The sequence below is a fragment of the Rhinopithecus bieti genome, unplaced genomic scaffold (assembly GCF_001698545.2).
Source record: "Rhinopithecus bieti isolate Rb0 unplaced genomic scaffold, ASM169854v2 scaffold_40803, whole genome shotgun sequence".
Classification (NCBI taxonomy): domain Eukaryota; kingdom Metazoa; phylum Chordata; class Mammalia; order Primates; family Cercopithecidae; genus Rhinopithecus; species Rhinopithecus bieti.
The window spans coordinates 483,593-490,981 of NW_016816762.1; positions in this window are offsets into that span (position 1 = coordinate 483,593).

A 7,389-nucleotide genomic window follows, 5' to 3' on the forward strand; every position below is an offset into this window, starting at 1 on the left:
GGCGCTGGGCGCCGGAGGGCGGGGCGGGTGGGGCTCGCGGCGCTGGGGGCCGGGGAGGGAGGGCCTGCCGGCAGCCGCTCGCCGAACGGACGCCGCCGCGCTGCAAGCCTGCGCCCTCGTTCCCTGAGGGGAGGCTGCGGCGGCCCTGAGGGGAGGCGGCCGGGCTGGTGGCCACGGCTAGGAGACCGAGCGCCCCGGCCAGGTGGAGTCCGTCGCGGCGAGGAGCGCGCCGATTCTCAGGGAATTCTGCCGCCTGCCGGAGGCGCCCTTGTCGCGGGGTCGCCCCGGGTCATTCCGCCGCGGTCCTGCCAGGCTGGGCCGCCCCTAGTCCCCGCTTCCGGCGCGGCGGGATGCGTGGCGCGGCCGCTTAGTTCCTCGAGGGGAGGACGCGCTCCAGTGCACCGGTGGACGGTGGGCGACGCCCCGAGCCGGCTACCCTGACAGCGACGGGAGCGACGCGCGGCTTCCTGACGGGCGCGGGCGGCGAGCGGGGCCCTGCGGTCCTCGGGTCGGCGGCAGAGGGTCCCTGCCCGCGAGGGAAGGCCGCGTGGGGAGGCGCCGGCCGATAGTCGCTCAGAGCTCTTCCATTTTCTTCTCCCGACGCGACCTGGCCACCTGGCCCCTGGGCGGGGACCCGGCGGCCGCGGCCGGGGCGTCCGGGCTCCTTCGCCGCTCAGATGGTGGTCGGTCCGAGGGTGACTCCTGTTGGCCGGCCCTGATCCCCGTCGGGCGTCCACAGCGACCGGCAGGCAGCCCGAGACTTTCCATAGTGCCCCGCTCATCAGTGTCTCGGAGGGCTGTGGTCAGTTTTTTTGCAGAAATATTACAACTCCACTGATGAGAAAACTCACTTCGCTTTCAGTCAAAACCAGAAAGTAGTTAACAGAAATGCCACACTGTCAACACCGACCGGGAGGAAAGCCTCGCTGGCGGAGACCGCGCAACAGAGCCCTCCGTGTGTTCTCCCAGCCCGGGTCGCAGGTGGAGGGGGAGTGCCTCCTGCAGGGACGGTTCTCCCGCAGACACTCAAACTCCGGGATATAAAACCCCGTTAATAATTGTCAAGGGTCTGTTACTTTCCAAATACAGTTTTTGAAAGTTGTATACACTAGGTAAAATAATTTATGTAATGTTTGGAAGTATGTGAAAGAGCATTAGATTGGTACAAAAACTTGTTCCCAAATTAACAGCTCTGTTGTCGATTGTTACTAGTTTGACTAATTTTAAGAGGACTGTTAGTCTTCCATAAAGGATCTTACACCTAAGAATTTTCTCCTACAACCTTAAAAAACTTTAAAAAGTTTCTTTTATTTTTTTGAGACGGAGTCTCTGTCACCCCCAGGCTGGTGTGCAGTGGCATGATCTCAGCTCACTGCAGCCTCCACTCCCTGGCTCAAGCCATCCTCCCGTCTCAGCCTCCGCAGTAGCTGGGACTATGGATGCATCCACCACACCTAGCTAATTTTTGTATTTTTGATAGAGATGGGCTTTCACCGTGTTGCTCAGGCTAGTTTCAAACTCCTGGTCTCAAGCAATCCACCCGCCTCAGCCTCCCAATGTGCGGGGATTACAGGCGTGAGCCACCGTGCCCAGCCTAAAGAGTGTCTATATTTTGAACTGTATGGTGGAAAAGCACAGAGTGGCTCTTTTCTGAAAGTAGAAGGCAACAGTGATTATAAATCTTAAAAGAACCTCAAAGAACCTTGAGTTTTAGGATCCTCTGTGATTAGGCTGGGGGAGTGTGTGCTGCTATCCTAGTTTCATAGGTGAGAAAACTAGTACTCGCTTTACCACATGCTGGAAGCAGCCTCCCTTGAGCGATCCCTTTCTAGCCACTTGCTTAGCTGTTTTTTTGTTTTGTTTTGTTTTTTGTTTTTTCAGCCTTCCTCAGGATGATACACATTGGTGTTTCTGCTTTGAGCTATATGATCAGGCTTTCGGCCTCAGCATTTCACTGGAATTGACCTAACGGCCAAATCTGGCAGAAACCGTTGCATCTTTCAGTCACTCTCTTTGATTTGTGAGACGCTTCCAGTTGCTTCAGCACTGATTGCTTCAGTTACGCCTTATTCCCTGGATTTCCCACCTCTTGGCTGACTGCTCCTCCTGGGCCCGCTGTGTTGGCCCTTCTGCCCCTGCCCATGCTTGCACTGGGTTTCTTGGCACACACACCGTATGCAGTCTCATCCATGCCTGGAACATATGCCCAGTTGCTGGAGCCAGGAATGTGGGCACCATAGTGGGCTCCTCCCTCATTTCCAGTATTGGGTCTATCCCCAAGTCCTGTCTGTCCGACCTCCTGAATGTTTCTCTGGGAATGTAACCACTTCTTCCCCGCCTGAATGGCTTCCTAACTGTTCTCCCAGCCTCCAGGTTTCCCCCTTCAATCCACCCTCACATTGCAGCCAAAGTGATTTTTCTAAACAGCAAAAGGGATCATGCCACTCCCTTGCTTAGGGTTTAATGATTCTCCATTGCCTAGGTGAGAGTTCAAACCACAATGCCCAAGTGCCTGAGGACTTGGCCCAGCCTCCGCCATCTCTCCCCCACTTCCGCTCTGACAGGCGTGCCTCTAGTTTTGCTCTGTCTCTTGCCTCTGGGTTTCTGGGCTTCAAGTGTGTTGTCCCCTCTGCCTGAGCTATCGCTCCTACTACTAACACCCTATTTTAACGGGATAATTTCATCTTGATTGGTGCTTCTTCCTCCAGGATTCCACCACCTCCCCACCCCACCTGACTGGCACCTTCTCAGCTGCATCTAGGGTTGGTGCTCCCTCCTCTGTTCCCATAGCACCTGGTGTAGGTTTTGTTGACACTACTTGTGTAGGTGATACTGGATTTGCCAGCCAGGACCCTCTCATCCCCCCAACAGGTTTCTTGTTTGCCTATGCCTGCCCAATGCCTGGCTTTCAGTCTAAATTCCTTGCCGCTTTCAGCTTCTGGTGGTTGCCAGCATTTCTGAGCTTGTGGCTGTATCACTCCAATCTCTGCCTCTGTGTTCACATGGCCTTCTTCTGTCTGTCAAATCTCCCTCTACTTCTTTCCTTTTGCCTGGACTATAGGAGGAGCTCCACACATTTTTATTGGTGTTATCCATCCACTGAAGCACCCCAAACAGGATCTCTCACACCATAGACACATATGTGCTTTTATACAAAATGCACATTGTTTATGCAGCCACCTCTTTAGACACCCTGCGGACAACCCACAGCTGTGCACACCTCAGGCTCACAGTTGGACTTCCTATCGACTTTCTATCTGCCCTTGAATCATTTTTTCCATCTTTGACTGTGTCCTGCTGAGTTAAAGATGCTGCTGTCTGCCTTGCTACCCAAGCCAGAAACTTGATGGTTATTTCTTAATGTCACTAAGTCCTATCAATCTGCCTCTTAAATGCCACTTAAACCTGTCCTTACCACCCTTACTTCAGCTGTTTCTGGCCTGGAGCATCTCTGTGCAATCTGTAGCCATTGCAACCAAGTTCCTCCTCAGTTTTGCTTCCTTCTCTTCCCAGTCTAGTCCATTTTCAGTCAAACTCATCTTTCCAAATGCAAATCGGGTTAACTTGCTCTGGTGCTGTATACCCACCCACCCTTCCACGTGGCTTGCAGATGCCTGCGGCCTCAGTGCTGGGCATGGCCTGTTCAGTGCTGCCAAGGTGGCTTTGTTTTCTGCTTGCCTTGCCTTTGCCAACCACTCTAGCCATGTAGCCTGGCACAGGCACTTCCTAGGATGGCCTTTTCCTATTCGATTTGCAGGCAAATCCAATTTCAAGTGTCAGACCGAGGCTGCCTCCCTCTGTGCTTCAGTGACTCCACTGTACCATCTATTTCACCTATTCCCATCTGCTCAAAGGCTGGTTTCTCCACTAGTTTGTACGCCCCTTGGCACAGAGACCATGTCTGTTAACTTGTGTATGCCTGGAACTTTGGGTCTGTTGCTAGGGCTGTGTCCTGGGCCATCTGTTCCCGATGGCTAGAGTTTTCTCTCTGAAACTGTTACAGTGGTAGCCGATTCTCCAGGGTTAATGCTATGACTCAGTTGGTTTGCATTTCTTATAATAAACACACACAGACCTTGCATAATTTGGGGGAGGGAAGTCTATGTGGGGTTTAACATATCTGCTTCTGCATATTTGGAAGTGGGAAGTTTTAATCAGCTGCGATTCTCTTAACCATCACTTCATTGGAATGGATTCCTGGCAGTCCAAATTTACCCATCTATGGGTTGGGTGGTATCTCTTTAAAAAATTCATTAGTTTCCTGTGGCTGCTGTAATAACTTTCTATAAACTTGGTGGGTTAAAACAATAAAAACTTATTCTTTCACAGTTCTGGAGGCCAGAAGTCCGAAATTTGTCTTATGGGATGGAAATCCAGGTGTGAGCAAGGCCACATTTCCTCTGAAGGATATAGAGAAAGTGCCTTGCTTTCAATCTCTGGTGGCTGCCAGCATTCCTGGGCTTGTGGCTGCATCACTCTGATCTCTGCCTTTGTGTTCACATGGCCTCTTTTCTGTCTGTCAAATCTCCCTCTACCTGTTTCTTTCTTTGTTTTGTATTGTTTTGTTTTGTTTTGTTTTGTTTTAGACACCTAGTCTTGCTCTGTTGCCTAGGCTGGAGTATAGTGGTACACTCTTAGCTCATTCATGTAACCTTGAACTTCTGTGCTTAAGTGATCCTCCAGCCTCAGCCTCCCTTGTAGCTAGGTCTACAGGTGTGCGCTACCACACCTGGCCTTCTCTGCCTCTTTCATAAAGGGACACTTGGGAAGGCATTTAGGGCCTACCTGGAGAATCCAGGATGGTCTCCCCATCTCAAGATATTTTAATTTAATTAGCATCTGCAAGACCCTTTTATCATATAAGGTAACATTGGAGGTTTCAGAGATCAGGACTTGATATCTTTAAGGGTCATTATTCAGCCTACTGCAGATAGGAACAGTATTTCTGTGTGCATGTAGCAGCATGGGAAGGCCTTTGAAAGGTCTGTGAAACAGAAAAAGAGAAAAGAGAAGAGAATGGGAAGTGGGGAAAGTAAGGAAGGTAGGAACACATTAGGTTGCTGTGTAAATGGTTTCCAACAACCACCTTCACAGTGAATATCACTCCGCATACTCAGAACTGGAGTGTCCCAAGTCATAGTGCCTCTTCAGCATGGTTGAAGTTGGGTGGGATTGAGTGTTGATCACACTGGGTTCTCATAATTGAGAAGCCCTGTCTGTAAACATTAGCATAAAAGAAAAGTGGTACTAAGCTTAAGGATCTCCCAGCCAGAAGCATTAGTGCTGGTTTTCTCCAGAGGGCCTAATTGCCTCTTCCTCTCTCTTCTCGTCACCCCATCCTTGTTCTTAAAGGGCAGATGCCTGAAGGATATCCCTCCAGTTCAGCATACAAACACCACACATACTACTTGTATTGCATTAGATCCACACTAGTTTCTAAGAAACCCTTTTGTCTTAAGATTGGGAGAGGACTCTCTCTCTCTCTCTCTCTCTCTCTCTCTCTGTATAATAGTAGTAATTCCGTATGATTATAAACTTTGTATGAATTAAGAAAATTCTTTTTTTATTTTTTTATTTTTATTTTTTGAGACGGAGTCTCGCTCTGTCACCCAGGCTGGAGTGCAGTGGCTGGATCTCAGCTCACTGCAAGCTCTGCCTCCCTAGTTTATGCCATTCTCCTGCCTCAGCCTCCCGAGTAGCTGGGACTACAGGCGCCCGCCACCTCGCCCGGCTAGTTTTTTGTATTTTTTAGTAGAGACAGGGTTTCACCGTGTTAGCCAGGATGGTCTCGATCTCCTGACCTCGTGATTCGCCCGTCTCGGCCTCCCAAAGTGCTGGGATTACAGGCTTGAGCCACCGCGCCCGGCCGAATTAAGAAAATTCTTATGTGCTATTCCTTAAGTTGCTATCATGAAAGGTAAGGAAGACCATTGCATTCAGATCTGCACCATGGGCGTCCTTTGGTAAATAAAGATGGATTCCACATCCCCAAAACTGTGAAGTGGGGTGAAGAGTGACTGTTTCTGTTGTTACAAGTATCTGCTGCGTGTCCTCGACTGTGATCTCATTTGCACTGGGATCCTGCTTTTTAGGAATAACACCAGGAAAGGGGGCCTCATAAAAGCTCGGAAGTGGAGGAAGGGAAGTTGGAACTATTTGACATCAGTGTCCCTGTCAGTGTCCCTGACCTTCCAAATATAGCCAGCTGCTCTGAAAGCATTTCAGATGTGTATGGTAGAATTTGTTAACTGGTCAGCTCTTTATCTTATTTTTTCCTAAATGGGAAGTGGTGAACGTGGAGCACAGTGCTTTGGTTAGATCACTCGGGAAGGCGAAAGGTTTGTGCAGCTGGGAAGAGGCTGGAAGGAGGCTGGAAGCAGAGGGCTGCATACACCAAGGTCTGTGTCTGATCAGTGAATTTGTTTACGTGTTATTTATTCCATAAAGAGTGAGGTATGTGGGAGGTGGACCACGCCTACCTTTCTACCATCTTTGTCTTGCTCCTCCTGTCTTCATCATTGTTATTCATGTGTGTCATGGCCCCAGGCTTTGGGACTGTGAAGGTGACTACCAGATGATCTCTACCCTCAAGGAAATGGCACCAGCTCTGCCTCCTGGAAGTAGACACGACAGGAACTATCGATACAAGTGGTAAATGCTTGGAGACATGTGTGTGCTCAAGGTTATGAGGCACAGAGGAGGGGAGACCATTCTGCCTCTCCCAGGGACCCAGATCCAGCTGGCCTGAGCCTGGAGATGGTGGTGCCAGGCTTTGGTCCTGTCAGTGCATTGAGCTCCCTCGGCCGGTGCCTGACGAGGACAAACGCTGGAGTCCATCAGTTACCCCCTTCCACGCAATGGCCACAAAGAAAGCGGAGGCAGCTTTGCCCCAGACAAAGGCTTTGCTGATTCCTGGACAGGCCTGAGCGGGCTGACAGTGGCTGTTCTGGATTCACAGGCTGGGACATCAGACTGTGGGCAAGAATGGTGAACTCACCAGAAGGCATTAGTCTAGGTGGCCTTTTGCAAACGGCAGCATGCATGGTGCATCTGCAAGGCAAACGGCGGTGTTTCCTTCCCACAGTGTTCAGGGCAGCCAAGGCCGTTTGTTCAATTTGGACATCAAGCTTCATGGGCCCCTGCACGCGTAATGCATCAGTGGTGAAAAGTGCTGACTAAATCATCTGATCCGAAAGCTATTAAAACAACAACAACAACAACAACAACAACAAATGGCTGGTTTTGTTTGTTTTGTTTTAAATCTTGGAGATTTTAGAGCTTTACTCCTTTTGTTAAGAGTCAGCCTTGTTGACTCATGAATCACCTTATTGAGAAAGACATGAATGTGTGTTTAAATTTGATTTAAAAGCATTTACTGTACTTTTAATT